Source organism: Dermochelys coriacea, chromosome 21 (assembly GCF_009764565.3).
Source record: "Dermochelys coriacea isolate rDerCor1 chromosome 21, rDerCor1.pri.v4, whole genome shotgun sequence".
Taxonomy (NCBI): domain Eukaryota; kingdom Metazoa; phylum Chordata; order Testudines; family Dermochelyidae; genus Dermochelys; species Dermochelys coriacea.
Genome location: NC_050088.1, coordinates 3,747,845 through 3,759,000, shown reverse-complemented (window position 1 = coordinate 3,759,000; position 11,156 = coordinate 3,747,845).

Sequence of the window (11,156 nt, the reverse complement as noted above, 5' to 3'; positions counted from 1 at the left end):
GGCTCAGTTTCTCTGCATCCCACCAAGACTTGCCGGTGAACTTCTTCAGCCAAGCGATCTATAACCTGATTTTCAAAGGTGCCAAAAATCCACAGCTCCCCCTGAATTCAGCAGTAGTTGTGGGTCTTCAGCACCTCTAAAATTCAGGCTTTATAGTATGTGTTGTTTGATGGAGGTGGCCCCATAAATTTAATCAGAACAAAAGGCTTGTGCATAATTTCATGCTATAAAGAAGAAAAAGAACCCATCCAATTTGCAGATTCGATAGAAATTGTTTTACATCCACATAAAAGCAACTTGCTCTAAACACCTGGAGTGTCATTAATTTACCTGTGACATGTTGCTACACTTAATTGCCTTTGACAATTAGTAACATTTCAACACCTGTTTTAATGGCCCAATTAGGAGAAGGCTTGTCTCATGTGCACTAGATAGGAGAAAATAGATGGGCAAAGTTCCATGCAAAACTCGTCTGCAGGTATTTTAATGGAGAGTTTAAAACAAAACAACAACTCCAAAACAAGCAATTCCAATTCTGTGTTTTGCTCAAATTATAAAATGTGCTGTGTTTGTTTCTCCTCTGGATGTGCCTTTCTCCATGAGGCACAGTAACAACTAGCATTGTGAGTGCTGCATTGTTAAATTAATTACAGGGAAAAGCTCTAACAATTTGCTTCTCTCCATTTCTTGCACTTAATGTTTTATCGATTACTTTTGTATACTAAACAAAGTGCATTCTTTGTAAAATAAATCCTATCTACAAACTGGAGCAGCACCATGGGCGTATAAATGGGAAAAGGACCATTATTTGCAAACGCACAAGCTGCTGCCTCTCTAATAGAAATGTTTGTAAGAATAAAATCTTCTTTTCCAAATAACCTTGATCGAATCTGATTGTGGATGTTGGCTGCAGTCTGATTGCTCTGCAGTCCCAGAGATGAGCAGGTAACTTTATATACTATTCCAAATAGACACAAATGGCCTGAAACTCCTCTTACTTTACACTGGAATAGCTCAGGAGTAACTTCAATTGAATGAATGGGCTTATTCTGGTGTTAAAGCAGTGACACACAGACCACAATCAGGCCCAATATATAGTAATAAACTAATAATAATGAAGACACTTACGTTATTGAGCCCAATTCTGTTCTAATTTGTCTAAACCAGGAGAGATGCCATGAATGTCAGTGGATGTACACAAGCATAAAACCCAGAGAGAGAGACCAGAATAAGGGCCAAAATATACCACCACAACCAATAATACTAAAGAAACCTTTAATTTAATGGGCCTAATTCTGTTTTCACACTTGTGTAAATTAGAAGTAACTAATTAAGTGAGCTACCCAGGGGTAATCAGGTCCAGACTTGGACCACTGTATTTCACCTGTGCGCCTACTGCAAAATGTGGCTGTGTCCTAATGAAATCATTCTCTTTACTGCCTTCCCCGATTCCCACGAGCATCATTCCCACATGACTGCATTGTGTTTAGGTTTTATTTCTTCAATTCTGCATTGTGTGCCCTGTTCTGCCTACTTCTTAAGGGATCCATCTTAGCTTTCCTATTTTTCCCTGAATTAGTTCTGCCCACCAACCTCATAGCACCTTGCCCAATACCTACAACCCACTACTGCACCATTGAAGTCAATGGAAGCTTAGTCATTGACTTCATTGGGTGTCACCTGTATCATGTGCTTAACTGGATACTGTAACCATAATGTTATGTTACACCATCGCTCTTGAGCTAGGGGGGACATAGAGCCTGGGTGTCTGATCCTGAATGAGAAGGCCATCAACAACTGAATGGCCCACTAGCCTTATCCTGGCGGGACAAACCAGCATACCAATAGAAATGTAAACTGTTAACAAATTTCTATGCCCAGCAGCCTATAAAATATTGGAAAATTGAAAAACCCCAGGGGAAGGACAGGAAGAAGCAAGGTGCTAAAAACTGCTTTTAAAAGAGACATGCACCATAGCAAAGATGACCGTTCTGAAGAAGAGAAGATTGAGCAGAAGGAGTGGGGCAGGAGAGGGCCTGGAACCCAGAAGGACAGTGACCAAAACCCAGAGGGCTGTCAGGCATGGTGAGAAAACTGAGGGAGGGAACTGCCTGCAGCTGTTAATTGTTTTTGTCTAGCTCTGTAATATTTGTGCTTTTCTATAAGTAAAGTGTGTATGGTTAAGAAATGCCTTTGCAAAGCCTGCATATTCCTTTCTTTAAGTAGCACATGGTCCCCAAAGTAGTAAATTATAAACCAGAGAGTGCATGCAAGTGGACCTCTAGGGAGGGCACACTTAAGCTGCTGGGGAGACTTGGGGGTTCAGCACTTGTCATGGGGCCCCACTTCCCAAGAAGAGATACGAGACAGGGAATCTATACCATGGGAGCGTGCATGAGAGGTTGGACTAAGTGACAGTCTGCATGGTGCTCAGGCACAATAGGCCTGGAAGCAGGCGGGATCCGATGGTTGGGTGCAATACTTCAGTCTGCTGTCCACCTAAGCGGGGAGAAGTAAATGAGACATGTAACAGACACTAACACATGCACGTGCACATGCACACATATCAATTTGCCACACTGGCAAATTTCTGGGTGGGAGTATAGCAGACACTTGAGCAATTATATCACTCTGGCTTCATGATCCCCTTACCTGTGTCCTCCTTTGCAGCCCCATTCAAATTATCCCATTAAGTGTCAATTATTATAAAAAGGGATAGATAACTGGAACTTTGCTACATACATCTAGCAACTGGAAAGCCAAACTGTGGATGGGTGAATTGTGCATTCAGTGTAAACCTGGAGGAACATGACTGAAGCAAGTGGAGTGACTCTGGATTTACACCCATGAAGCAAAGAGCAGAATCTGGCCCAATGATAAATTTGTCAGCTACTTACTAAATCTTGCTTTTCAGGAAGAAGTGACCTCATGACGGCAGAGCTGACAAATAAAGTGAATCACTGAAGCTATGCTGGGCCATTAGAAGGAGTGACATCAATCACAAGTCCACCACAGTGCCTAGCAGGTGTGGGGCAGTCATGAACAGGGATTTCCAGTGAATGGGACATCCTACCTGCCACATTATTTATGATGAAAAGCAAACTGTCCCCTTCAACATCATCATCCTGGTTAAAATAAAACAAATTTGACAAGGACATTTGTCATATAGAATAATAAAAATATCCAGTTTCCCTAAAAAGAAAAAGGAGTACTTGTGGCACCTTAGAGACTAAAATTTATTAGATCATAAGCTTTCGTGAGCTACAGCTCACTTCATCGGATGCATCCGATGAAGTGAGCTGTAGCTCACGAAAGCTTATGCTCTAATAAATTTGTTAGTCTCTAAGGTGCCACAAGTACTCCTTTTCTTTTTGCGAATACAGACTAACACGGCTGCTACTCTGAAACCAGTTTCCCTAGACAGTACCCTTTTTCCTGCCCAAGCAGGAAAGGTGGCATCTCTATTTTTTTATATTCTACAATGGGCACCGCATCTTGAACCTGATTAGAGAAAGTAACAAACTGACTGTAATTGGGAACGCTCACATCTCAAAATAACAATTAATGTTAATTATTCTTTTTTTGTTTGCTTTGTTAGGATGAGCTCTTCAGGAACTTGGGCCAGGACAACTTTGCGCCCCATTGCTTGAAGCTTGTTTATATTCGGTCACAAATGAACCAAGCTTGCGGAGATAGCCGACTCAAGGCTTTGGGAAATGTTTACAGAGCTGGACAGGTGTGTCTGTGTTTATTTTGATTTGATCTGTTTGATCTAGGTTTAGCCGAAGGCAATGCTTTTGGTGAAATTCACCACAGGACAAAAGGGGCCATGCTATTCACACCACTGCTGGATATTTCCTTGAGAAAATGTACTGGTTCTTATGGCAGAAGTTTGTTTCACTCTCAATGCAGAGAGAATAACAATGTTACTGAAAACAAAGGGCCTGATTCTGCTCTCCTTTATACAAGTTATCCACTAGTGTAATGCCATCCACTTCAGTGGAGTTATTCTTGATTTACTCCCTCTAGTAAGCCAGAGGAAAAATAGACCCACACTCACCAGCCATAAAACTCCTTGGAACTGGCTTCTCAAAAAGCAAATAAATAACCTACAGGGAACCTGAACGTTGGACTGGGTTTATGAATAAAACAAGGTTTTATTAAGTTACTATTACATTTCAATTGACTAGCAATTGGAATACATAGGAACAGACATATTCCTGAAAGTAACTGGTTTTCCACATCTGCCTTCCTTTCTAATTGGACTAATTACTGCAGTGTAGGATCATGTTCACTGCTCTCCAGAAAGCAGGAAACCCTGATTTACAATGAGGAGGAGGAGCAATTAGAGGGAATTAATTCATAAGGCAACATCTAAATAAATCATATTATGAGAAGACAGCAGTGTAATTATTGTAACTAGTGGCTCCCTTGTGGAGAAACTTCAATCTCAAGCCTAAACCAAGCAGCTCAGTTCTCCCAGGAATCTACCATGGCCTCTCCAATTTCACGAACCATGTACTACCAATTTCATTTTTAAGGCTTAATTGAGGCACAGTGTCAAAAACAATATGGTCTAACACGCCTCCTTCAGCTGCGAAAAACAATTTCCACCCCACCATCAACCTCAGCCTGGATCAGTCCACTCAAGAGATCCACTTCCTGAACTCTACAGTGCAAATAAGTGATGGTCACATAAACACCACCCTATACCGGAAACCTACTGACCGCTATACTTACCCACATGTCTCCAGCTTCCATCCACGACATCACATGATCCATTGTCTACAGCCAAGCCCTAAGATACAACCGAATTTTCTTCAATCCCTCAGACAGAGAAACACCTACAAGATCTTTATCAAACATTCTTAAAACTACAATACCCACTTGGGGAAGTGAGGAAACAGATTGACAGAGCAAGACAGGTACCCAGAAATCACCTACTACAGGACAGGCCCCACAAGAAAAATAACAGAACACCACTGGCCATCACGTACAGCCCCCAGCTAAAATTTCTCCAGCACATTATCAACAATCTACAACCTATCCTGGAAAACGATCCCTCACTCTCACAAACCTTGAGAGACAGGCCAGTCCCTGCTTACAGACAGCTCCCCAAACTGAAGCAAATACTCACCAGCAACTACACATCACACCACAGAAACACTAACTCAAGAACCAATCCCTGTAGTAAACCTCGTTGCCTACTCTGTCTCCATATCTACTCTAGCGACACCATCAGAGGACCCAACCACATCAGCCACACCATCAGAGGCTCATTCACCTGCACATCTACTGATGTGATATATGCCATCATGTACCAGCAATGCCGCTCTGCCATATACATTGGCCAAACTGGACAGTCTCTATGTAAAAGAATAAATGGACACAAATCAGACATCACGAATGGTAACGCACAAAAGCCACTAGGAGAACACTTCAAACTCCCTAGACATTCTATAACAGATTTAAAAGTAGCCATACTTCAACAAAAAAACTTCAGAAACAGACCTCAAAGAAACTGCGGAGCTACAATTCATTTTGCAAATTTAACGCCGTTAATTTGGGCTTGAATAGGGACAGAGTGGCTGGCTCATTACAGAAGCAGCTTTGCCTCTTTTGGTATTGACACCTCCTCATCTATTGTTGGGAGTTGACTACATCCACCCTGATCGAATTGGCCCCGTCAGCACTGGTTCTCCACTTGTGAGGTATCTCCCTTCTCTTCATGTGTCAGTATATTTATGTCTGCATCTGTAACTTTCATTCCATGCATCTGAAGAAGTGAGGTTTTTACCCACGAAAGCTTATGCTCAAATAAATCTGTTAGTCTTTAAGGTGCCACCGGACTCCTTTTTATTATTATTTTAATCAAATCCTTGACACCTTGATGTTTGTCCTTTGCCTGAATTATATGTAATATAATATGGATAAAATATGCCAGCTGCAACTTCAAACCAGAGGCTTTTGAATTGTGTGTGGGTACAATTCCCCCCAATATGCCACCCACTCTCTTGGTCTCTCTCAGCAAGTAGTCTGCACATTCTAGGTGGTAGTTAAAAAAAGCATATTAACAAGGATAGCATGTTAAACTCCAGGATTTTAGAGGATGATCCAGCCACTTGTGTTAATAATTCATCTCTCTCTGTATGCACTTACAGTCTCTGGTCCTACCATGTAGATGGAGATCAGACATCTCTTCGCTAGTCTGGCAAGCTGTGAAAGGTACTCTACTGAGGCTCAGCTCCCCTTCATCTGATTGTTATTATTTGTCTTACCCCAAGTGTCATTCCCATCAAGTCATTAGGGTCTTTGATGTTCCTCTCTCATGCACCTCCTGCTAAGAATAATGCCTCCTTGTGCTCATGTGTGTCAGGCAGTATCTGAAAAATACACATTGCCTTGTTTCTGAACAAGGATATTTTTCTCTTTCTGATGGGCAAGTGATATTTCTCTGGATGTTTCACAGATTGAAAATCCAGAAGGGACGATTATGATCATCTAGACTGACCTCCTGTATAACAAGCAAGAGAACTTCCTCAAAATAATTTGTAGAGCATATGGCTTAGAAAAACATCCTATCTTGATTTAAAAATGGTAAGTGATGAAGAGTCCACCACAGCCCTTGGTAAGTTGTTCCAATAGTTAATTACTCTCACTGTTACAAATGTATGTCTTATTTCCAGTCTGAATATGTCTAGGTTCAATTTCCAGCCATTTGTTCACGTTAGACCTTTCTCTACTAGATTGCACCCATTATTAAATATTTGTTCCCCGTTTAGGTACTTATAGACTGATCAAGTCACCTTAACCTTCTCTTTGTTCAGCTAAATAGATTGAACTTCTTGAGTCTACCCTGTAAGGCAGGTTTTCTAATCCTTTAATCGTTCTTGTGGCTCTTCTCTGAACCCACTCCAATTTTTCAACATACTTCTTGAATTGTGGACACCAAAACTCGATACACTATGCCAGAAGCAATTGCACTAGTGCCAAATACAGAGGTCAAATAACATCTCTACTCCTACTCAAGATTCCCGTTTATGCATCAAGAGTTGCATTAGCTCTTTTGGTCACAGTGTGGAAGAGAGTTCTCAGATTATTATTATTGAGCATGTTCTCCCAAAACAGAAATTTTTCTGAGAATCCCATCCTGCAAAAGATTGTGTTGGGATGTTTCTTTCCCCCTAAAACTCATCAATTTTCATGAAAGGGATTTCTATTTTCCAGCCAGCTCTGAGAGGCCATACATTGTGGGTGAAATCATGTCCCCTTAGAAGTCAATGGCAAAACTTCCACTGATTTCAGTACGGCACCCAGAACCATTGGGTTTGCCACTAAAAGTCTAAAGAAAAGGAATATTTGTGGCACCTTAGAGACTAACAAATTTATTTGAGCATAAGCTTTCGTGAGCTACAGCTCACTTCATCGGATGCATACAAGTGCCACAAGTACTCCTTTTCTTTTTGCGAATACAGACTAACACGGCTGCTACTCTGAAACCTGTCATTATGCAAGCCACTAGAAGTCTGTATTCTAAATGGGCAGCTGGCATTTTATTGTTTTTCCCCCTTTTCCCTGGCCAGCTGTCTCCCCTGGCCAGTTCAACAGTACGATCATTCTGATAAAAGTACATTTCACCCTCTCCTCCAGAAGTTTCACTGGTTGTGGAGGGGAGGGTGAAAGTGGGTAACGGTATAAAAAGGCACTCCCTACCTGCAGGGGAGCTGGGCTTTTAGAGCCTCCAGGACTGTAGCGCTCATCCTGTTTCTGTCGCTCTCCTTCCCGTCACTTAATTCAGAAGCTGTTCACATGGACCCAAGTGGAGTCCCCTGTCAAGAGTGGACATTCCACTGCCATGCCTACAGTTGGCACAAAAGGGGCATTTTCCATCCCTAATAACAGCCGGTACCTGGCCAGTTGCTCTATTTACCAGGATGCCAACCTTTATCAGTGTGTTGGCTTCATCCGATAATCACGATATGAATTAATAGTGGGCATACCCATGCCAAAGACACTTGTTCCCTTTAAATGTTAGCTAGTCATTTTGCATTCTACTGTGTCACATCACATACATGAGCATGACAGGACTTAGCATAATATGATGTTATAGTTTATGTCTGCAATGTGACACATCATAAATCCCTCACATCAGAAAGCCAAGCTTCACATTCAAACAATTACCCACTTTTAGCAGATGCTCAATCTGTTAGGAGTCAGGGTGATAAATTGTCAGTTCAGACGAGTGGAAACATATCCATCTCGATTTGCCATGCCTTTGCCATGGTAAATAAATACAACTATCAGTTAGGTGCTTGCTTGCTACATGGCACGCTTTACAATAGGAACTGGGAGGGAGAAGGCATTAACACAAATTGTGGAAAAACGCAAAAAAGCTGTAACTGCATGGGTTAGTTAGAAATTTGCATTTAGTGGCCTTAACTCTTGCCATTATTATTTCTTTGTTATGCAAGAGATCTCTTCATGGGCCTTTTCCTAAGGATCAGCCTAGCCTCTGATGTCTGTAAATATTTACGGAATTAAATATTCCGCCCAAAAGATATACAATAATGGTACTCTCGGCTCTACAGGATGTTTCAGACTTTTCAAACTTACATTGAGAGAAATCCTGTCCTCACAGAAGTCAATGGCAAAACTCCCCCTGGGTCTGATTCTGCACTGACTTGCAACTTGTATCATCATTTATATCAGAGCAAAGACAGTGCATGCAGTGTGTGAAACACAACCACCTTGATCTGATCATGTTTTCAACCTACTTGGAACTTGCTCGGCCAACTCCTCAGCTGGTGTAAATTTGGACTATGTAAATTCACAACAGCTGAGGATCTGGCCTACTTAGCCCAGGTGTAAACAAATACATAAGGTTCACGGTATTGGTGATTCAGGCCCCTTCTGCTTGAGCCACCACGGCATTGCTCCAATTTTATGCCTGTGTAATTTCACTGCAATCACTGGATTTACACTGGGGAAAAAAATGGAACTAATGCAGTGGGGAACAAGACCCGCTGTGTGTGTATATGCAGTTTTTAAAAATATTGTTATTGATTTTAGCCTCCAAAAAAAGTATACAAAAAGAGGTGACTATACCCACACTGCTCTCAGCAGGATAGACTATAATAGAAATAATCGGAGTCACACATGTATTAAAGAAACAAAAGAAGACCTATAAAAATAAATATATTCGAATATCACAACAATGCAAGAGCTATTTCCAAGCTAAGTGAAATAGCTAATAATTCACAGCTATTATTCTTTCATCATTGTTCAGCTGAAGGTTGTGAAGATTTTTAAACTGCAATTATCAACAATAGATTTGCATTGAAATAAGATCCTCTGCTACATTTCTAACTCATCTCCCCTCCTTCTTTCAAATGAAGAGTAGAGGAGACAAAGAAAATAACATCATTAATAAACAAGAGACTATGATTTTCAAGAAATGTCCATGAAGCCAGATATTGTATCAAGCAAGGAAACAGATGAAGAGCCTCATACTACTTTGTCAATTTGAGGATGCAGCAGAAACTCTGCTGAGTGGTCATGATTAAAAACCTAACATCAAAAAATCACTCTCTCTGGGCCAGATCCTCATCTGGTGTAAATCAAGTTGGTCACAGACTTTAAATTGAGCCATGGGAATTTACCCATGTCAGTGAGCCATTACTGCCATCGGTGAGCACTGACTTGGGTGTGAGAGTTCCCATCCGCTCAGCAGCGTGAGGAAAATTTGCACCATTAGGGTTCCAAACTCTGTCCCCAACCCTCAGGTTGAGGAGCTGGCCTGGGCTTGGAGTCGGGAGCAGACAGAGAAGAAATTCTCACTCTCTGACATAGTTACTCCATAGCCATTACTTTAGCCTTCTAGCTGCAACAGATTCTACAGTCCTATTCAGGGCTCATTAACAATAATAAGACCTAGCTGTTATGTAGCAATTTTTCTTTATAGATCTCACAGCACAAAAAAGAGACGCATCATTGTTACAGATGGGAGAACTGTAACACGGGAAATGGCTTGCCCAAGTTCATGTAGCGGCTACTGGCTTATTTAGGCCTAGAATCCAGGGCTCCTGATTCCCAGTCCAGTGCCTTGCCTGCTGGGCCAATTGCCTCTCTTTCATTAACCGCTTTGGAGCTGTTTATATTTATCCGTCGTCATTTGCTCCATCCTGACAGTAAATCTCAACTCTTTACACAGCTTAAGCTATTTAAAGTCAATTTCCCAATAAAGATAAAGATATTACCTGCTTTGTTTTTTCCCCCTGGACTCTTAATAGCTGTGGTTTACTGAAAAATTACAGGGCTATGTTCATATTGCAGTATAATTCAAAGGAAGGGAGAGCATCTTTCTGGAACATTATGCTTGAAAAACAAAGCTTTATCAAGTCACTGATGTGCGCTTTTCACTTAAAAGCTTTCCAATTTACTTACAAATTATACTGTTTTTCAATGCAAATGAACCACTAGAGAACACTTTTGTCTTGCCCAGATTAGCAAGAACCATTGGATAAACTGACCAAAAAAGCCAAACATGGAATCTGGATGCAATGAATATGTAAAATACTGACCCTGTTTAATTATTCTGATTGGTGAAGTATGAGGTTATTAAATGCTTCTGAATTGATGGTGGGGTTTGAGCATGCGTTTTTACTTTCTGAATGCAGAGAGGCTGTTTTCTGATGTATAGCCTTTCGGTATTCTCTTTGTTAGAATTAACTAAGGGGATGAAATGTAGCTACACATGCTCACATACCTCTGGGAAATATCTCTTGCTGGAGAAACAAATCATATGTGGCAGAGGTAGAGGCATTTGCTAGAAAATTGTGAATGAGAGAGCACAATCGACCAATTTCTGTGCAAATTACCTGGCTTGTTGCAGCTACTTATAAAACAAATTTAAAGTTCATTCAGTTCTGCTCCCTCCCGCCTCCCAATGCGTCATTGAATTTATGTTCAGTTTACAATGGAAAATGTATACAGGAAAAGCCTAAGCTGCAGTAATCGTCATAGTAATTGTTGTAAATGCCGATACCTGATCTGACCAAATGTTCCTTCTAGTCCAGTATCCTGTCTCCTTGGGTTTTTTTTTTTTAAATCCTTACTATTGTGATTCTAGAGATTCACGTCCAATCCTTTTTTGAACC